The sequence below is a fragment of the Ornithodoros turicata genome, chromosome 3, assembly GCF_037126465.1.
Source record: "Ornithodoros turicata isolate Travis chromosome 3, ASM3712646v1, whole genome shotgun sequence".
In the NCBI taxonomy this organism is placed as follows: domain Eukaryota; kingdom Metazoa; phylum Arthropoda; class Arachnida; order Ixodida; family Argasidae; genus Ornithodoros; species Ornithodoros turicata.
In genome coordinates, this window is record NC_088203.1 from 99,324,069 (window position 1) to 99,347,089 (window position 23,021).

At 45.4% G+C, this 23,021-nt stretch overlaps 1 long non-coding RNA gene across 1 annotated transcript in view; it reads right to left on the minus strand.

Moving 5' to 3' along the window:
* Positions 1 to 1,942: 1,942 nt before the first annotated feature.
* LOC135388970 (uncharacterized) overlaps positions 1,943 to 23,021 on the minus strand; it is a 155,220-nt gene continuing 134,141 nt past the window's right edge. The window contains exon 3 of the long non-coding RNA XR_010421552.1: positions 1,943 to 2,750. This is a non-coding gene — a long non-coding RNA (uncharacterized LOC135388970). The remainder of the gene's footprint in view (positions 2,751 to 23,021) is intronic.

Below are 23,021 nucleotides of genomic sequence, written 5' to 3' on the forward strand. Positions count from 1 at the left end.
ACTTAGCTCGCAAAGCGGCTGATGGAGCTGCCAAAGCTGGTTTGCCTTTCTACGCCACAGAAGGCCAACCATTATGACTCCGCGTAGAAGCGCGAATAGCACCGAGTGTGTTAGCATTCTTGCATTCTTAAAAATGAACTTCACCACATAGCACAATCCTATCCAATACGCCAGGCCGTGGGACGTCGTTCTCTCCCGTGATTGGTTGAAAACAGGAGGCGTACGCCTTTTTTGTGACACTTATTCTGAAATGTTAATTGTCACGAAAAGGCGTACGGCCCACGCTTTCCACAAATCAAGAGTGATAGAGGTAAGGTATCACTCCTTACAATGCCTGGCCTTCAGCGTGCTATGTGGTGAAGCTTTGTTTTAAGAGTGTGCTGTGCAGAACGCAGTGGCATTGCGTTTTTAAAGTGCCACCATGGACTAAATCTCGTGTAGTCGGGATCCTACAGAATTCGTCATTGCAATCTGCCACTCTGCATTCTCGCAACATATTCCTTCTCTTCGCGGAAGTATCATAAAATTAATTTCTAGTTTTGAAATCAACGACATCGCAACAATCTCTTAAAAATGAACTTCGCCACATAGCACGCTCCTAGCCAACCATCGTCCCGAATGACAACGTTCTCGACCCTGATTTGTTGAAAACGGGAGGAGGAGCCTATTTTGTGCCATTATGCACGGCACAAAATAGGCTCCTTCTCCCCTTTTTAAACAACAAATCTATAGGGCGAGAACGTTGTCATTCGGGGTGATGGTTGGCTAGGAGCGTGCTCTGTGGTGAAGTTGATTTTTAAGAGTGCACTCTCAAAAATGAACTTCACCACCTAGCACGTTCCTACACTGTTAAAACAGAACTTCACCACATAGCACTCCTAGCCAATAATGATTCCGAATGATATGATTCTGTGTCCTGATTTGTTCAAATCAGGGGAAGGCGCCTATCTGGGACATGCTTCTGTGAGGCCGACAACGGCGAGCCCTTTGACCAGTAGCGCCACCACATGGGACATGCATAATGTGTCCCAGATGGGCGGCTCCTCCCATGTTTCACAAATCAGGACACATGTCATTCGAAATCATGATTGGCTAGGAGCTATAGAGTGGTGAAGTTCTGTTTTAACAGTGTAGCCACCATCATCCCGAGTGACATCGTTCTTTCCCCTGATTTACTGAAAACGGGGGGCGTACGCCATTCTTGTGGCATTATGCAGTTCATGCTTGCCACAAAAATGGCGTACGCCCCCCGTTTTCGTCAAAGCAAGGGAGAGGACGTTGTCATTCGGGATGATGGGTGGGTAGGAGCGTGCTGTGCGGTGAAGCTCTGCTCTTAGAGCGTGGGCAATCTATACCCACACGTCTGGCAACATTGCTCCTGGAAGGTCGATTTCAGCCTCCTTACCACAGCTTCTAGCAGCCTTCCAACGTAAGGTGGCGAGCGGAGACGCGCGCTGTTGCCAAAGGAGACAAGCGCCAGAGCTCCCGGATGACGTTACATAGTGTTGGAGAATCCGAAGCTATGAAGTTTTGCGAAGTTCTTTCGAAAATAGGCTACCACAGTTTGTGTCTGCGCAGGAGGGAGAGGGTAAAGTTTGGAGAGACCACGTGACGACGTGTCTGTCCAATCACAAGACAGAAATGAGGAGGAAATTCGTAGACTGTGGCATGAGTTCACAGAAGAAGCCACGTGCGCCTCGACCTTGAAATATTGCCCACTTATTTAGGAGAGGGACCAATGAGATGGTTCCACGGGCAATAGGGGAGAGAGGGAACTGGGAAGCTGCGCAGACAGCTGATCTACTTACATGGCGTATTTGTGGAAGCGTGTAACGTTCACAAACGGCATCTATATTTTACCAAAGGGGGTAATAAACGCAAAATCAGCACCACAAATACAGACACTTGTCCGACGCATCATTGAACATCACAGCCAGCAGCTGCGTCAGTGAGGGGCCGGGGAGAGATCACGTGTTTCCGAGAACCAACTGGTATAGCGGTAAATTTTTCTTAGTTTGCTGGATGTTTCAATATCGTTTGCGCTTGTGCACGCATCCGTTCACTTTTTACGTACGGCCATTTGCGGAATGCATTAAAGAACAGAGCACCTACTGACCACACAACATTCTGCTCTAGTATATATACCAGTATCACCAGTTCAGCTTCACTTCACGACTCACTGACCAGTTTTCTCCGCATCGAAGCACCTCCAATATGACATATAACTACAACAACAACCTCATGGGAGTCCGGCACTCACTGTGTCTGCAACAATCATGAAAAAGACCGTGATGCCACGTGTGGAAGATGTTCTTTTTCGAAATGAAAATTCACTATTCGCACACAAAGCCAGCTATTGTAACTGTACGTTCGGTATCACATCCCCCGTATACTCAAGCTGCTTGGCAAACACACACCTGCTAACAATCTAACCTTCTGGGCGTTCTCCAGGGCACCTTCCTGTTTGGCGCTAATACCATTGTAGCTTCCTTACGGGTCATTTGCATATATTCAGGATACATCACCTTGCAGGGCCACTCCGCGCGTGCAGCTTCGCAGAGCGTGCGTTTGGCGTAAACACAAGGTAGACGCATCCCCCGCAGACGTGCGGAAGAAGGCGATGTTTGGGCACGCTGTTTGCCAATATGCATACTAATGCCCACAGGCTAATTGGAGCAGGTAATTGTGCGGACCTCGGAATGCCGCTCGCAGCGTGGCTGACGCTCTGTTTATTCGAAGGTCCACGTACACTATAAGAAAGAAGAAAGAAGAAGAAAAAAAGCGAGATTAATTTTGGCACTTTTGGGGATTACATGCATTCCCACAATCATTAGTCCCTTTCGAGACTAGCTGCACGAAAGGTTGTGCGAAGTTGAGGGACTATTTGCAGTGCTGGGGGAGCAAATTTCGGGGTCAGGGGGGTCTATGGAACAGGGGGTAATTGCACTGGAAAGTGTAACTGCTGCCCACACTCTAAAAACAGATGGTGGTGGTGAGAGTGGAAGGCACGCCGTTGTCGGCCTCACGGAGATGGGCAACATCATGACTAACACCCTGAGGGGAATGTGCGTCCTGGGCCGACTTCTAAGGGAACTGTGGTGGTGGCGGTGGTTGTGAAAGGGCTCGCCGCTGTCGGCCTCACATTAAGGGAACTGTGGTGGTGGTGGTGGTGGTGGTGATGGTGAAAGGGCTTGCCGTTGTCGGCCTCAAGTATGTGGGCAACGTCACGACTGACGCCCTGGGGAAATGTGCGTCCTGGGCCGACTTCTAGGGGAACTGTGCCGACATATGTCTGAAAGCGTCCGAGGAAAACCCAGGAAAAACCCCAGACAGCACAGCCGGCACCGGGATTCGAACACGGGTACCTCCCAGTCTCGACGTGACAAGGGAACTGTACTTCACCACATAGCATGCTCTTGGCCAGTCACCATCCCGAATAACATCGTTCTGCCCCCTGATTGGTTAAAAACGGGAGGCGTACGCCTTTTTTTTGGAACACTTATGCTACCCTGCTGAAGACATGATAATTGCCAAGTAGGCCATCACTGCTGCCATGGTTCGCGAGGCGCAGCAAACAGCGCCTATTTTTCTTTTTCTTTTTAAAGGAAATTGGAGAGCAACGCCACGTTGCGCATCGTTATGCATGTAAACAAACATTGGTTAGTGTTTTCCCGCCTCAATAAATTTATTTTGTTTTTCTTAACATTCGGTAATGTGGACGACTCGCTTTATGGACATTTTTTGATGGGGACAAAAGTGTCCATATTAACGGGGCACGCGACTACAAAACCTCCTTCCATAAGTCAATCCTAGTCCTGTACTCTTGGGTGAGGAGTCCATGTTGCCGTTGGGCATACATTGGGTGCATACATAAGGGTGCATACCAGTGATGGCCAGTAGTTAACTACATGTAGTTAAACTACTAGTTAAACTACCTGATTGTAGTTAAAAAGTAGTTATCAACTACTTGCAGAAATGTAGTGGCAACTACTAGTTAAACTACTATTTTAAGTAGTTAACTACAGTAGTTAGGTTACTGAAGGCGCCAACTACTTCCGATTTTGCCGTAACCTTTACGGCACGATTGTGCTTCCGACTTTTACCTTGAGCTACTTGTTTGATGAGAACGGAGGTGCAGAGCAGTTGTGTCGTGCATGTGTACTAAATCTTCACTTTTAATGCTTTAAAACAGGTTGCTTGAAAAACAATGTTTAAAACTCTGTTCGAAATATCGGCGGCTTCTGTCCTGAGGCAACTCCCTTCCTAATGTTTAAAACAGGTTGTTGAACGTACACCATAGCTGATCTGTTCTGTTTCCCAATACTGTACTACCGCACATGCTTTATCTGTTCTTTTTTGTTTTGTTTTTGTAATGTCCGCAGTTTGATTCCAAAGCGTAAGGATTTGTATAGTTTGTTGCAATCCTGTGAATGGGGCCCTGTTGCACTTACTGAAACTTGGTTATCGCCAGATATAAGAGACAGTGAGCTGTTACCAGAGTGTCCTGGCTTTACCTTCTATCGCTGTGATCCCGTAAATAGACGAGGAGGTGGTGTTTGACTCGTCGTTAAAAACTGTTTTAAATCATATGCTGTTCATTGTACATTTCCTATCGAAGTAACGTGGGTATTGATTGACTGCGTCACGTGTAGATTAGTAGTTGGTGCATGCTATCGACCTCCCTCAAGCAATGCATTCATCTCAGAATTACACAAATCACTACATCATATATTTCACAAATTCCCAAATTCAAAGGTTATTCTTCTTGGTGATTTCAACTACCCCTCAATTAATTGGAGATCCACCTCAGCCTCTGGCAGTGAAGAACGTTCTTTCATTGATTTGTGTCATGTGTTTGACCTTCATCAGGTGGTTCATGAACCCACCCGTGTAACTCCCACCTCATCAAACATCCTAGACCTAATCCTCACTAACGAATCAGATGTAGTAGGTTCTGTATTTTCTCCATGCGCCTTGAGTGATCACAAAGTCCTACACTTTACAATATCTGTCCCCAGCGTGCCCCGTCGTTCCTCGTGCAAACGCATAAGATTATACGATAAGGGTAACTACGACCAAATAAATTCTGAATTACCCAATTACTTGGCTAACTTTCTCGCTAGTTTTGAAGTACGGACAGTCGAGCAAAACTGGTATTTATACAAATCCAAGATTAATGCACTTATTGAAGCCTATATACCCTCCATTATCATCAAGACACATTGTCATGCCCCATGGTACAATCATGAAATCAAACTGCTCGCCCGTCAAAAGAAACGTCTGTACAGGCTTGCTAAGCGCTGTAAGTCTGCATCATCACTGCTAAAATATCAAGAGTGCGCCCGGAAATAAAAATCATTGGTGACTTCTTCAAAACGCATGTTCCATAGCGAGGGCCTTGTTAACCTCTTGAAGCACAACCCCAAAGCATTCTACAAAGCTATAAACCCAAAATCTCCATCGGCAAACATCCAACTGAAAGATCGTGATGGTAATTTTGTTAGAGATAACCAATGTTCTCTTATCTTCAATAACGCATTTGCAAGCGTGTTCACCAACGACGACACAACTCCCCCTGCTGCGCCTCCCACATCCATCTTCAATAGCATGTCACCGATAGCGATATCTCCTGCTGGCATTGAAAATATTATCTCTTCCATCAAGGTTTCCTCCTCTGCTGGTTTCGATGGAATAAACAGCAAAATTCTTAAAAACACAAAGGCTCACTCGAGCAGATTTCTTGCTGCAATATTCCAACAATCACTTAATAGTTCATAGATTGGTAGAAATCCAGCGAACCGGTACAGATGTAGGAAGGGAGTTGCCTCAGGACAGAAGCCGCCGATATTCCGAACAGAGGCACCGTCCTCATCATTGGCATGGTTTAAAGGGACAATTCGCATGAACCTTTAAACACGTCACACCTAACCCTTTATATACCATGCCAATGATGAGGACGGTGTCCAGAAAAAGAACAGTCTCTGTTCGAAATATCGGTGGCTTCTCTCCTGAGGCAACTCCCTTCCTACTTAATAGTTCAGTTCTGCCAGAAGACTGGCGTCGGGGAATGATAATACCAGTGCATAAAAGTGGTGTCACTCATTCACCGTTGAACTATAGACCAATCTCCGTTACCAGCGCCCCCTGCAAAATCATGGAACACATTATATATTCGCAGGTAATCAACTTCCCAGAGTCAAATGCTTACTTTTCCCCCTGCCAGCATGGCTTCCGTAAAAATTTCTCACAACTAGCTGGTTTTATCCACGACCTCTACTCAAATATGGACAGTTCTACTCAAACAGATGCCGTGTTCCTGGACTTTGCTAAAGCCTTTGATTCTGTACCGCACGCTAGATTAATGGTTAAACTCTCACAACTAGGCCTTAATGCACATGTTCTCTCCTCGATTCATATGTTCTTAACTGACCGCCTCCAGTCCACTTTCGTGAACAACCATTCCTCGTCCTTTTGTCACGTATCATCTGGTGTCCCCCAGGGTATGGCCTTTGGGGTATGTGAATAAATAAATAAATAATGCATGTCTAGTGAAGCCTCATTTGCTGTGAAATAATTCTGCAATTTAGTTTATCGCGTAGGCACAAAAGGAATTTTGACGATCGTAGCAATAGCTTGAGCCAAAGTTTATCATTGCTTGTGATTCATATTTAGGTGTCCAAGAACACTACAAGGGATTGGTGTTGATGGACAACGTTAAGTAGTTATAGATGTAGTTAAACTACATTGCAGTAGTTAAAGAAGTAGTTTTAACTACTCCCCTGAAAAGTAGTTGAACTACTAGTTAAACTACTCAATCGCAAAGTAGTTAGTAGTTATAGTTAAACTACTGTAGAAGTAGTTAGTGGCCATCACTGGTGCATACATTGTTTTAGAGACGTTGGCTATCAATCTGCTATGCAGTTTCAGACACATGTTTTTACCGTATTATGTCACGTTGTACCTCTCAACTGGCCTAGTATATTGTTTTTAGCATAATCACTTGGTTTGTAATGGGTCACAATTTTCATTAGTGTTTTGGTGCATTACAGCCTTAGTCGCTTGTGCGCCATAAGACCACCAATAATAATAATAATTAGCATGATAAGTTAACCAGTATCTCTGAAACAATTTTACGCCGCAGTCTACAACAATTCAGTGATAATAACATGAAGGCATATAGCGGACTCTAGTTCCTATCCAAAACGTAAAAAAAAGAAAAAAAAATATCGTCGCTTCGCAAAAGCTTATACACATATCCATGCTTACGGGCCGCAACAAAAGCTTTTTTTCTGAAATGTCACAACAACACTGACACAAAATTCTTGCCTCCATTCTGCCATATATCCTATCTGTTACAGCTTAGAATATCCCCCGTTCCCTAACAGCAACTTTCCATGTTACGCAGCGAAGTTGCAAAAAAAAAAAAAAAAAAAAAAATGCTGACAATGTCATCGGAGTAGAAAAGCTGCGCCAAAAAGGGAGTGACAGGCCTCCCTTTGTGTCGCTACGAAAACATATTCTATCGCTAGTTCGGCCGCAACCATACACTTTGCACTTCAACAACGGTGCCCTAACGATAGAGACGGATTGTTCGTAATCCAATTGGAGGCGAACTAGGGCCCTCCAGGGTACATGGGGTGGCATTTTGGGGGGTGCCAGGCGCAGCAGGGCAAAAAATTAGCCCCATTGACGCCGTAAGCATCGTGTTGCATCGCCTCAGGGTCTATGATGCCCCGCACTGACGCACACGCGTTTGGGACGCCGCCTAGCGGAACATGGATTCGCATATAGTAAAAGCCATTGGTTGGTACGCGCTGGGATTAAGGGAATAATGACATGTTGTATGGATAGGTGATGCTTAACGGGAGTGATTGAGCTTTAAAGCACAGAGGAAGTATATTCCTGATCTCGAAGACACGTGTGCCGTAAGGTAACTCTGTAAGGAGCACGAAAGAGCACATTTGTGCGGTTTCGCTTCGAAGAGTCACGCTAGAGGGCGATGTCATTTAGCACACCTGCCCCCAGATGGCTGATGTCGTTATAGTTCCGTACGAGATGCACACGCATAACGTTCACAAGTGTACATTCGAAGGCAATGAAGATAAAGGCAACAACGACTGTTTCAAAGGGGCGAAGCGACGGTCTGCGACAGGTCTTTCTTTAGAAGGGTCTTTCCGCGTTGTGGCACCGCTGGATACCAAAATCGTTGTCCTAGTCAAGTGACAGGTCACAGCTATCCAGCGCAGGTATGCTATTGTCGGCAGTCATCCCTGGTCGAAGACACTACAGGAGGGCTACCCTTCCAGCCTCCTTCACTGCAATAAACAAAACTTCACAGGAAAGTCATCTTTACAAACGGACTGTTAAGGAAGATGAAGCTACTGCGCATCTCTCTCGCGCACCTTATGGACAGGCACGTTACGTGTATGAGCTAGCATTCTCGTTTTCGTTTTGGAGCTGCAAAGTCTACTTGCTCCTGCTGTCTGTCGTCCTTGCCCTTCCTCAACATTGTACACGGACTTTCATGACCGTATGCGCCTCGACTCTTAAAACAGAGCTTCGCCACATCGCCACGCTGAAGGCAAACAATTTCAAGAACGGTAACGCCATCTCTCTTGATTTGTGGAAAGCCTGGGGCGTACGCCTTTTTGTGACAATTAACTCATCTTCGTGACAATGCCCACAGCTGTGAGGCTAACAGCGGTAAAATGCCTCCAACGTCACCACCACCATCACTAAGTGACAATTAACGTGACTGACTAGGCAAGGTCGTGCTGAAGACTGGGAGGTGGTGGGTTCGAATCCTACCACCGGTTGTGCTGTCTCAGGTTTTCCCTGGGTTTTCCGAAGACTTTCCAGACGAATGTCGGCACAGTTCCCCCTGAAGTCGGCCTAAGACGCATACTAACCCCCCTGTCCCCCACTCCTTCCTGCTCTCCTCTATCCGTCTGTCCACATCAGTACGCCGCTCATATCCATCGTTGCTTCGCGGCGCTAACACGCAATTAAAAAGAAATAACATGACTGCGTGTATTGGTGTCACAAAAAGGCGTACGTCTCCAGTTTTCAACAAAGCTGTTTTTGTTGACCAACCTGTTTTAAGAACGTAGCTCTTCACTTATTTTCTACAAATCTTCAGGTCCTTACCCCTGAGTTCAAGTCGTAGTCAAAACATCGAGTGTCATATTGAAACACCAGAAAATTTTCTCCCACATAATACTATTCACACAGACGAATCGTCACTCGCTTAATATCACGCTGCCTCTCCACATAAAGTGACACGTGGTGAGCCACTGGTTCGGGGGAGGTACCCGGTTGGAGCAGCGGAGATCAAATTTCGCAGGCTGCCAAAGGGTGACGGTCGGTGTGGTGACGGCTGACAGATGGTGGCGGCCAGAGTTGTCAAAACACGCTTTCCAATAACTGTTACTCGCGTCCTTGTGCTTCCCTTTTTACCAGCGAAGGTTTGTTTGGCCTCTCTTCCTGTTTGCACCACAAACGTTTGGAAGCGTCCAAAGAAACTCTTTGTCGAGCCATCAACGCGTCGTTTTCTTGGGAGCCTTTTATCTTTGACGCTTTACGCGGGTCTTTCAATCGTGGTTTGGAGGGCATGCGAGATTGTTTGAAGGGAGCTCAAAAGGCGGCGCGGCAGTGTGTTCGAGGACTGGTAGTCTGTTTGCAAAGGGGTTGAGGTTTGAGGTGTTACAAGACATGCGCTGTCTTGAGAGAGAGAGAGGGAGAAAGAGGAAGGGAGGAAGAGAAGCAGGTTGGCCAGAAACATAGAAGGCATGGTGGACGGCGGTGCACATTCAAAACACACGGAAGGTGCAGGGAGCGAAAGAGGCGTGGTTTGAAATCGTGGGCAAGAATTTCTACGGTATTCGGTACATCTAAATTTTGCAGTTCTGTCATTTGATGTTTTGACAGGTCGCAGTTTCATGTTTCGACATGCTTTAATGCGCTCCACTTGGGGAAAACACAAGGTACCAGAAGGTGGGTGCTGCAAGATGCTGGGCCAATTACTGCGAGCAAAAAGGCTCTACATTCGAAGGTACCGTTGCTTAACTGCCGTGGCTGCCTTTGATACCCCGTTTTTCCTTCAGCAGATCTCTCGAGTTTTTCGCAAGCATTTCCTCATTCGATAAATACCTATCTTACATTGCAAATCAGATCCATAGATCATCGATCATATCTTCTTTCGCTGGCATTCGCTCAGGATAGCTTCAACTCTACCACTTACTTCGAAAGATAACAAATACAACAAGATAACGAGTAAGAAAGACAGCTGTAAGAAACTCGTAAAAAAAGCAAAATTTCTTCATTTTTATTCTTCGTCTACGCAGATGGGCGGAATTACCGTCCCACTGCTTTTCCTGCGCAGGATATATTGATACGGGGGAGCTCCTGGAACCAAGTTATCTGTCGCGAATGAATGAAGCTAGTGGAGCCCAATTTGCGGCAAATGATAAAGTGGAAGCGTAAGGCTTATAGAACCTTCGCCATTCGAGTATATAAAGATGAGAACCTAATGCTGGAAAGCGTGAAACACGGACCATGAAGCATCAACATATCAGAGCGGACATGAGAACAACAGCAATTTATTTTAATGGTGAATATTTAATAACGATTAATGATGATTTGGGGGGATATGTTTATTGCAAAAAAAAAAAGAAAGGGAGGAAAGGTTAGTCCATGCGTAGGCCAACTTGCGTAGGCTTGATGATTGGGGTGTTTCAACACGATAAGCGGTACTCTATGATGATGATGATGATGCGCGCTTTTCTTCTTCTTTTTCTTTTCTCTTTTATTTTCTTTTTTGTTTGCGCAGCGGTAACTATAAGTACTCTATTCCCCACTTCTAGAGGTAATTTGGTGAAAATATAAATGACAAGTCCCACAGCGAGGACCAAAGTCCTACATTGTCCGGAATGGAAAGGAAAGGTATAAGGCAGCGCGTTTGTGAGCTGGATTGATTGATTGATTAATTGGGAAAAAAATAAAAATATGGAGATGTGAGTGTCGACAAAGTCGGAACTGGCTATACTGCAGAACATGTGAATAGAACAGAAAGTGGAAAAACAGAACAAACGGTAACTCTACGATGATCAAGAAAAATACCAAGCAAAGACCAAAGAACAGCCGGGCCCGTCCGGCTAATGAATTATCTGGATCAAGCCATTTCTTCACGGTGACAGTGAGGAAGTCTAATACCCTAATCACACGGGCAGCGCTACACGCGTGAGATTTCCCGCAAATAATCATGTTATGCTTTTTAATTACCATTATGCCCTTTTCTTTTCATGATATACAGCGTAATCTAAATATACTTGGCGCTTGTATCACAATCACGTGGTCACTAACAGGTCACAGACTGCCATGGGACAACAACAAACCGTGGTTCACGATAACCGCGGCTGGTCAGGTAACGGCGGTTAAGCGTAACCGCGATTAAGACTTCGAGGTTAAGAAGGGTATTAGCTGATTTAAAGGCCGGGTGCAAATCTAATCCTGAAATGTCGGGAGCGCGAACAATTGAGAATGTGCCAGATTTTCAAAAGCATCCGCAGTGGCGGCAGCAGAGGCGGATAAATGTGGTTCTTGTAAACAAGGTCGCCTGTGTTTATCACAAATCGGGATTCTGATAAAGTAAGCCACATGGTGAGGGTTAATGGTCACGCTTTCCATTGTAGCTGTGGGGATCAGTAGAAAAGATAATTCGGAAGTCATTAGGTGGCAACACTGAATGTAATGGCCTCTGGGTGGAGTATTTAAGAGCATCCTGCTCGCCGGTAACGCTAGCGACCAATGCTGGATTAGAAAAATAAATGTGAGACGAAATAACAACTATAGGTAATGATGATGGCATGGAGGCAGAATCATGAGTTCGAAAAAGAGGTAATGAGTTACGTCCAGTTTCAACGTCGACCTTGTGTATAGTATAGGACTGTTCTTCAAGACGAGGAACTTTCAACCTCAACTTTGTTTTACTGCCTCTTTGTCTATCCTGCTCGTGTCATATTCAAAAACACTGTAACGCAATTCGCTCTACTGATGATTGTTTAACCGGTTTAACTAGTGATGTTTCAACTCTTTGTTGATTGTTGTTCGTTTATAAATGCGCGTTTTCGAAAAAGGAGCCAGTAACTTGGTCTGTTTATTGGTAAGGCAACACACAGCTCTTCCCCAGTGTCGTCGGCGCGTTGGGGGCTGCCTGCCTCATCATACCACGTGACAACAACGTTGGTAGTTCAGTTTTTAACATTAAACTGTACATTATAATAAATGTTCCGTGTCCGTATTCCTGTTCTAGACGCGGTGGATGTAACGGAAAAAGGGACGCCCGAATCATGCCTCCATATTATTAACAACTAAATGGCAAAGCGTTGCTTTGCGATCCGGATCCCACACTCTTAAAAATGAACTTCACCGCATCGCACACTCCTAGCCAATCATAATCTCGAATGATATCGTTATCTGCCCTGATTTGTTGAAAACGGGAGGCGTACGCTTTTTCTGTGACACTTATGCGGTTCATAATTGTCCCAAAAATGTCGTACGCCTCCTGTTTTCAGCAAATCAGGGCAGATAACGATATCATTCGAGACTATGGTTGGCTAGGAGCATGCAGTGCGGTGAAGTTCATTTCTAAGAGTGCAGGGTTCGTGCTTGCTCCGACGTTTGTTATAATGTGCTTATATGCAGCACAGAATGACGTCTTTGTCATGAAGCTACACGCGGTATAAATTTGGACCCTGATAGGATGTACAAGTAGTACGTGAGTCTTTGCTAGTGAATAAATTAACCCGCTCAGCTGTAGTTGGTGATCCGTATTAACCGCGTTCAAACGGTGCTGCACACACGGAGAAGAAATGAGGCGAGGAAACGCTCGTGCATACAGGGTGTTTGCTCTAACGTGTCCAGAAATTATATTTAAAGCGAGCGATAAAAGCAAAAAAAAAAAAAAAAAAGCGAAAAGCAACTGGTACTTTTCTGCTACTCGAATAAGAAACAGGTACGGCTTCACTAGTAGCACCCGTTCTTTAGTCAAGTAGCTGAAACGTAGCGCTCGTTCCTCCCTGTACAAACACCCTGTACATTCCTCCAGGAAGCGCCGTTCCTTAGCGTATGTAACACCTGTCAATTTGCACTATATCATCCGTCAATGCTCTGCTCATCATACTTGCCGCACGAACACCGCGAAGTTCTGTTACACTGTATATATCTGGCGGTAATATTAGACCCACTCGCGGTGCTGTTATGTTTCTAGTTAATGCGCATCTCAAAACGTAGTTAAACAAACGCTAATGCCATTCCATGCCCCTTTACCCCTTCTTGTCCCGCTAACGCAACGTTACATCCTCATCCTTCTGCATCTAAACCCTTTCACGTATATCCCCGAACACACACACACACACACATCGGCAGCGAGCAAACAAACACACAAACCCATTTTCTCAACATAACCACTCCATTTAGAGGCAGTGGCACTTTGATCTGAGCACGCGGCAAATCATTCAACCCCCTCCATTCCTCTCGTAGCAGCAGCAGGAGCAAGCCTCCCAAAGTGGAGCACAAATTCAATTCAGCAGCGCCATACGTCAAGCACTTGGGCACCCAATTTGGCTCCTTGATTGGTCCCTTCAGAGCCCCGCTGCCGCCGGTGGCGCCCTTGGGGCGGCGCGGCAGTTGCGCAAAACGGATTTACTGTACTGCATCTCGGTCTGTATGTGTGCCCGTTGCCTCTATTTATGCTATCGCACCTTGTGTTACGTGGGAAACCGTGCACGTTATTTGTGTATACACGTACGTTGCATTTCGCGTCGTTCGCATTCGCATCACGGTTGTGATAACGTTCCGCCTGCTTAGTTTGCGGACCTATGCACAAAAAAATAAATAAACGGAAAAAATCGAAAAAACTTTTTTTTTTCTCCACGTTGGCGTTCAAGGCAGAAGAGTGCTCTAAGATTAGAGAAAAAAATATCCTGGCGAAAGATGCTACCGACTGTGGTTTCTCAACCGCCATTCCTGCGGTGGATAAAAGTTGCTTTCGATAATTTTCTTCTTCTTATGCTGTTGTTGTTTTTAAGTGTTGAGAGAGGTCAGCCAAGGTGGCTTGCTACTCTTGAACGAAAAAATATTCAGAGAAAAGTTCACCCGGACCAAAAAAAAAGAAAAAGAAAATCAGTGGAAGCGTCCAGGCAATGCGTATCGGATATGGAAGGCCTAAAACATGTTTGAGTTAGTAACGGCCGCCACAAGCTGTCCACCATCGCGATGTTTTGATCAGGTTTTTGTCACATTGAATACGCATCCCCTAGTCACGTGACCTTAATGGATCTTTCTCGTTAGATCTTCTTTCGCGTTGTATAAGTGATCACAGCCCAGCAACCCTCTGTTTCTGTTTTCTTTTTTTTTCTCTTTTTTTTTTTGCCACTGAAGCGAGTGTGCCCTCCTTCGACTGTCAGTGCGACTTTGTCGAAACTCACATCCCCATTTTTTTTCTTTATCACATCATATCACATCTCTATTCCTTTCTCTTGGGTTTTATTCTCACTGCTGCCGAAACGTCACTTACACGTGTGGCGATGAAAAGAGATCAAGCGTCACACAGTCTCCTCTTCCTAATACACAGTGTGCTTCCGTGTCTAATTTGCGCTACATAATCCGTTAAGCTCATTCTCATACAAGCTAACAATTTCGAGGCACAAGACAGTGTTCAGTTCCACTTACACTTCTTCGCTTTACCCCTAATGTACGAACAAATTGTAGAATCAATTTCTTTTTCCTTTTTTTTTTCTTTTTTCCTTATCGCTTCGATTTCCCTTGTTTCCGTAGCAGACCGACTGCGAGATTGGACAAGATAAATTGAAACGTGATTGGGAAGTCCGGTTTGCGAATGTGCGGAGGCAAGGAAACCTCATTTGCGTAGCGAAGATGGGTTTTGGGAGGGCTTCCGCTTAGATAACAAAGCGAAAAAAAGAATTTAAAAAAAGAAAATAAAGGAAAGAACAGAAAACATCAGTAATAGTGAATAAAATCGAATGTTACAACGAGTAATTTCTATGCCCGAGCTTCCGAGCTAACTATAGACGAATTTCGCGGCGAAATGAAAAAGGTATACGCGAATATCGTTTTCCGGAATATCTTTATTATCTTGGCGTTGATACGCAGCAGTGCTAACGAAGATAGCTTGAAATAACAGATAATCCATGATAGGTTAGGAATAATGAAGAAACACAGAAGCGGCTGTGACACGTATTATATGCCCACGATGAAGTGGGAAGGTTTTCCACTCTACACTCTAAGAAGTGAACTTCACCGCATAGCACGCTTCTAGCCAACTATCATCTCGAATGACATGGTTATCTGCCCTGATTTGCTGAAAACGGTAGGCGTATGCCTCTTTTATGACAATTATGAACAGCATAAGCATCACAAAAAAAGGCGTACGCCTCCCGTTTTCAACAAATCAGGGCAGATAACGATATCATTAAAAATGATGGTTGGCTAGGAGCGTGCTATGCGGTGAAGTTCATTTTTAAGAGTGTAGGAGTCGTGCAACAACTCATGTGAGCTCGAGAAAATTGCGAGTTTGACTTTTAAACCACTGCGCAAAAACAATAATGCCTCCAGTTACAGGCACGAGTTGGATCACGGTTCTAGCTAGGGGGGATTCGAACACGTATCTTTCTCTTTGATTCCGTGTTAGCACCGCGAAGCCGCTGTGGCTATAAGCGGTGTATGCAGACGTGGTACTGAGGACAGTAAGGAAGGAACTGGGGACAGCAAGTCTAGCACATACGTCATGATCTCTCTCAAAAGTCATCGCTAGAAAGCCATTAATGGAATGTACAACTGGCTTTTTAATTAGCACCACTCCGCCCTTTATATATATATATATATATATATATATATATATATATATATATATATATATCCGACGATATATATATAGTATATATAATATGACCGTTGAGAAGATGTAGCAATATGAAGTGAGCAATTTGCCGTGCAATGGAAATTACTTGTACCATATGTGTATTTTCTTAAAATAACTACTCAACAGCCGCAGCAAATAAGTAGAACCAAACGGGCACCAGGTACAGAAAAAGAAACGGGAAAATCCAGATTCCTTGCATCTCTGCATTCGTCCCCTCCCTCGACGGACATTCAGCATCAGAGCTGAACGGGCAAGTATCAGTTTACAAAGCAGGGAGACCCATGGATTTGCCTGTTTGAGCAACCAGAGAATTGAATTGGCTGTCCCCTCTTTCTTCTTCTTTTTTTTTTTTTGGTCTAGGATACGAAAGAAAAGAGGAGAAAAATCGGATGGACAGGGCACGGCCGGAACCGGAAGATGATTTGCACGTGACCCGAATGGGATGTACCGATTGGGTGTCCACGATGGAAAGGGAGGAAATAAAATTTGGATCGTTTCTCCGTTGTGTGCTGTGACCTTTGTGTGGGGGCGGATGTTCGTTTTCTTCAGGATCTTTATCCATGTATCGAGAAATGTGTATATTTAGAAGTAGCCTTCCGGGATCAAGACGTGTGCGCCGACCTAGCGTGAGACCGCCTTGTCTGCGGGTACTCAGAGATCAATATAGGGTGTTCTTTCAGTGCTGACGTGTTTTTGAAATCTCGGTTCGGTTTATCTGTGGGGCACCAACTTGGGTCGCGCTTAAGGGGTGTAGTGTGTTGTTGATAACGTTTTATCTCCATTCACATCTTATAGTTTTTAGCTCCACAAAGGTTGTCGTTTTCGTTCTTAAAACTTGCAGAAAAGGCACTAGCATTAGCAGCATCTGCCATAATTCTACTTAAAGCGGGTTTGTCTCATTCCAGAAACCGAAACAGGAGAGAACACGAGAAACTAGAGGAGCACCGGCAGATCTGTAAGAGAAGAAAGGAAACTCCTTTGCTTCAATCTTAGTGAAGTATTAAACGGCACTGACCTGCTCTTCCCTGTCTCCCTTCTACAAAAATGCACAACGTCGTGTACGAATAAATTATATAAAATTAAAAATAAATTAAAAATGCCTACGTGATGTCTGTGCCGAGTCGAAAACGATGACGCTCCCGTGGATGAAAACTCCCATGTTATACCATCTACACGACGTAACCCACAGTAGAATAAAACCTCACAGTAGTGAGGCCGAAACCTCTATTTTATTTTCCCTCCAAATCAATCAATCAATCAATCAGTAGAATACAACCCTAACCGCGAAATCAGGCGAGGGCTCTTCAGCTTGTTCCTCAAGGCGGTGACGCATGCAGGAAGACAACGAATGCATGACATATTCTTAATTAATTAATTATTATTAATTATTATATGGTGGTGGTGGTGATGGTGAAAGGGCTCGCCGTTACCACCAAACCCACAAACCGTAGTTCGACCAATACAGTTCAGCAGTTCAAAGCCACATGAGCATTCTCGGACGCGCTTACTTAACTGTTACTCGACGTACCCTGGACACAAAGCACACTCCGCGCGATGTAAGAAAGAAGAAAATATCCCATACAACGACAACAGTTCCTTATATTGATGTCCGACCTTTACAAAAATGGAGACGTGACACCGGTTTGCGATGAGCCGAGTTAGGCCTCATTTCCTTCCGAGTGAAAGTTCTCCCGTTTTTTGATCGAGTTGAGTTGGAAACTTTTTTTTTGTCTGTGGTGCGCATTGTTGCCAACTCAGAGACAACATATGTGGAGCCCTGGGAAAAGGCATTATCCGTATGCTTCGAGTGTTCCTCGAGTTGTTCTTTGATGCAGCCACTTGGAATGCTTTGTCGAACGCAATGTGGTGTTGGCGAGATAAAGCGTCGGTGAAAGTGTCTAAAATCAGTCCTTTGTGCGTTGTACAGCATGCTCTTTTCCTCTTCTTGTTCTTGCTCTTTTTTTTTTATCCCTTGTTAACACCACAAAGTAACTACGGTATATACTGCTATCGGGGGTAAGAGAAATGGTGATCTAAAGGTTGCGAGTTCGTACCCGGCCGATGACGCTAGCAATCTTGTGGCAGGCTATTGTAGGGTTCCGGGTTTTCGAATTCATCCGAAAAACTCCGCTTTCGTGGGGTTCATATCTGAGCTACCAACAAGCAAGTTGTGCAATGAAGACTTATTTACAGTATCTCGCGCGTTTCCTGTTCCGCCGCGAGTGCCTGGAATCGCGCATCATAACAAAACTTTCTCAATCACGTGGAATTTTCCTTGCATGGAGACACAGTCTGTCACTTTTCCTTGCTCGATCTTTCTGTGGGTGTCACGTGTCACATCGTAGCACCGATTTCTTCCTCCGGATCTCGGAGACTAACCGAGGTAAAGAAATATAAAACCCGAAAAACTCCGATTCGTCAGAAAACCGTAAACTCGGAAAAACACCCTCCGGTAATGACTAAAAATAAACCCCGAAAACCCGGAACCATACCTATAAGTTACTTATGGTGAATTCGGGTGGCCATTTCGTGGCAACACGGCCTAGCGCTCGGTGCACTGCGCTGGATCACGTGACCGCTGCCACCCGAACATGAGTGCCAGGAATCTAGCGGTTTTAGTCGCTTGGGTCACGCTATAGAAACATCGCTATCGCTCGGCTTCGGGTTCCGTCGTCTGAAAACCCATGCGAACTTCGACGTGCGGGACAATGAGGGCCCTCGCTACCCTCGCGATGAAGATGTGACGACACCGTATGTAGTTGGGCAATCCGCTGCCCAACCGCTTCGAGGCCGGGCGGAAAGGTGCTAGCCGGCAAATTTCCTAACATGCGGGATCTGGCAAAATAAGCTGATACGAAATGACCACCCGAATTCTCCATTAATCTTCCGTTGGAGGGACGTTAAGCACTTCTGCAACTATAGGCTTCTCCAACCTCACGCGCATAGAAGAATGGAATACAGTGCACTTACCCGTGCACTGTATAGAGATTGTGGGTGTACGCCCCTAGTTAGAAACGCTTCCGTGTGTGCGGTCGCGTGAAGTGGCAGAAGGTAGCACTATCGCAAAGTACGGTTCGGACCTTTGTGTTAACACAAAGGTCCGAACCGTACAAAGCTCCCCGTCCGTCTGTTTACTTGATACAGAGATAAAGCATCTTCAGCAGGCGCAGTGAAGTATCGCGTTATCTGTAACATGGTTCTATCATCCTTTTCTTGTCTGTTTGTATTTGAGCTTCTGTGTCGCAATAAATCTTTCAGTCGACAGTCAGCGGTCGTCCTGTGTGCTATGGGCTCGTGAGGCTGCCCATGCAGGGGACGCCCTGGCTCACTCCTATCAGCGCCACCTGTGGTGCCTGCCAGAGAGAGTATACAGTACAGAGGAGTACGACACAAGCGGGTCAATATGCGTCGTGGGCCGACTTCATGGGTACTTTGCCGACAACTGTCTGGAAAGTGTCGAAAACCCCACGGAAAACCTCTGAAAAGTGCTCGTTCACCCGCTATCGACCGAAATGAAAAATCAGGCAACCTCAAACGCTCTCAGCAACTCCACAATCCTTTCTGCTAAAAGAAAAAAGAAAAGAAAACAGGCACAACAGCTCTGCCTACGGCATCCTACTTTCGGCGACTAGCTACACGCAAACCTGCAGGGCGAAGTGCAAGGCGTTTCCACATGCATCTGTTAGTCCTAATGTCTTCATCCGCAGATTTCCACAGAGAACTCGATAACCCAGCGTTCGATACACGCCAGAAATGTTGTGTTCCGAAAAAAAAAAAAAAGAAGAAACGAAAAAAAAAATGCTACTTGAGACGTCTATTAGATCAAGGACGCAACTTCTAATCGCTTCGGTGATCACTAGCATTTTTATTTCTTTTCTTTTTCGTCGTTTCCCTAATGAGTCACTGAACCTGGATGTTCCAATCGAGGCCATTACATTCACCAGACAAGCAAGCGTATAAAAAAATGAAGGCCATTACAAAATTCCATCTACGTGGGAAAGGCGAGCAATCAAGAAAACAGTGTGCCGGCTTTCGAAGTTGATGCTGTACTTTAGGCCTTTACTTCGGAAGGAAATGGGTTTCATTGAAATTGGTAGTTCCTTGCTCTGTGTCGCGGTGCAACGATACAGTCATGGATGATGCCGCAGTGGTCTCCCTTGGATTAGCGGGAGAGTCGCCTCGAATTAACGATTAACTGGATTACCTTTGTGCCCCATCGAGTTCTTTCACGTGCCCGTATGACGGAGAACGAAATATTAGAGTACTTTGTAACCAGCGACAGATGTGCTGTTCGGACCTGCAAAGTAGGGTTCAATATATATATATATATATATATATATATATATAGAAAGCCTGCACAGTACTAAAATTGCGGACCCACGCCATTAACACACACAAAGGTAGTGATCACATAACATAAAACTCAGAAGGAAAGCTAAGATCAGCTTTCATTTGATGTTTGAACACTGTACGGGGATCACTGGCAAGTATGTTAGCTCATCCGCCGAGGTCAGTCATCTGAAATGTGTAGAACTTAACTTCGCTGCTATTTCTGGCACACAATGTGACGATCCTTCTAACTAGCAAAGTTAGCGGTCTGTTGGAACACAGACTGCGCACAAGTGTGCTCATGACTTGGGAGTATACCGGGTGTTTCAGTTAAATCCCCGGGCTAAATAATTCGCGAACGGGTGCACCAATCCACGAACTTTCGTTTTTACAAGTATCTGTCCGATACCACCTACAAGCTGCACACCGTGTGAATGAGTGGGAGGCGCTCATTATTAAAATAAAAATGCAAATCAGTTTCGTAAAAAAATCGTAACTTCTAAAGCAGGGCGCTGTCGGCATTAAAATGGGTACTACCCCTTTTGGGACCTTCAGTGGACACCTTTTAGAGAAAAATCTGCCACCGAAGCGGGTCATTTGTTGCAGTAATTAATTGGTTTCGGTTTACGTATTTTTGTCGCGGCGGTCGCGGTGAAGCGCAAAAGGGCGTATTTCATTGGTGCAATTCATTGGTGTAATTCATTGCTGTAATTCATTGCTGTAAGGACGTAATTCGTTGATGGAGAAGGGAGTGAAAGAGCGTCCGTTTGCGCTTCGCCGCGACCAGCCGCGACAAAAATACGTAAACCGAAACAAATTAATTACTGCAACAAATGACCCGCTTCGGTGGCAGATTCTTCTCTAAAAGGTGTCCACTGAAGTTCCCAAAAGGGGTAGTACCCATTTTAATGCCGACAGCGCCCTGCTTTAGAAGTTACGCTTTTTTACGAAACTCATTTGAATTTTTATTTAAATAATGAGCGCCTCCCGCTCATTCACGCGGTGCGCATCTTGTAGGCGGTATTTGCCAGATACTTGTAAAAAAGAAAGTTGTTCGATTGGTGCAACGGTTCGCGAATTATTTAGCCCGGGGATTTAACTGAAACACCCGGTATACAGGCACTGGCATCGACACTGGCAGTGAGAGACTGGCAGCGGTGTCTCCCATACCGCTTGCGCATTTTCTCTTTGCTATACTTGTGCTATCTTTGGTTGCAGCCAGAGACATAATAAACTTGTTGTGACGGAGTTTTTTTTCAGGTGCTCCTTTCTCAGCACTCCCCCTGCCGCATAGATAAAGATTGCAACAAACCCAGTGAACCCGTTCACGCTCTGCGCATATCAATGAGATTCAAATAACGTGACACGCATGAACACGGTCGAGCGTTACGACAAACAGTATGACTGGAGATTGTCGAAGTGGAATGATTATCAACTCATCGAACTCGAGGAATGACCCGATAACGAGCGAAGTTTTACCCGTCTTACTTACTAGAGTCCTTACGACAAGTGACACACCCGAGTCACGTGGTGACGGACTTCATATAAAAGGTTCGAGATGGCTGGTAGCAGACAATCCCTCTTCTACTCTGAGCAGAAGTAGCTTTCAAGCCACAACCACCATGAAGGTCCTGGTAAGCCCACGTACCCTGCACTAATGCCAATAAGCAGCCTAGACACTGCCATAGCGATAGTTGCAAACAGCACAATGTGTCCAGTACGAAGGGTAAGAAAGCCGGCAATCTAATGCGCCATTTTTATTTTACAGTGCATCCTTGTCACTCTTGCCGTCGCCATCGCTGCTGTCAGCGCTGGTGGATACGGCGGCTATGGCCTTGGCTACGGTGGCTTTGGCGGCTATGGTGGTTACGGCCTCGGCGGCTATGGTGGATTCGGCAAGGGTTTCGGCGGTCTTGGCTACGGAGGTTACGGAGGTTACGGCCTCGGCGGCTATGGTGGATTCGGCAAGGGTTTCGGCGGTTTCGGCTACGGAGGTTACGGAGGTTATAGCCTCGGCGGCTATGGTGGATTCGGCAAGGGATTCGGCGGTCTCGGCTACGGAGGTTATGGCTTTGGCGGCTACGGTGGTTTCGGCAAGGGCTACTATTAAGTCACGCGCCTTCTGTACATGTCATCGTGCTCTTTGCAGCAACTGTAATATTATGTAAACATGTGTATACAAAAAATAAACACGTCGCCAAAGAAACAAGTATTGGTTACTTTGTTTTTGTTGAGGCCTAGCGGATACAAAATGATTACGTATCCGAAATTACGTATAGGAAGGCAAGTTTTCCAGCCACCCACACACCCAGCGCTTTCGCAGACACTGTCTACGGCACAAGTCAGAAAGGAGGAAAGTGGTACCAGGGAGGAAGAATGTGGCTTCTCTCTGGCTTGGGCGGTAAACAGTTTTCAACGTGCTCCCCTGGCTAGACGGCGCTGCGCTTTCAATATGGCGGCGTCGACGGGAAACCTGTGTATGGGAACATTACGTTCAATTGTGCCGTAATGCAATGTCGCATTTCGGAGCACCCTTACAATACCCCAGAGATTGCTGCTATGCCACTGGTCTACGTAGGGCATTACGTATAGTACACATCGCCTCAGCTGCTAGGCAGCTCAGGCAATGAGCCGAAATGGAATACTTGGTTAACGAGGAAATTACTAAAGAAAGATATCGGTTTCTTCGTGTTATTCTAACAGCCCTACACTCTCAGAAAAAAAGGTGGAGCAGCTATACCTTTTAGGATGT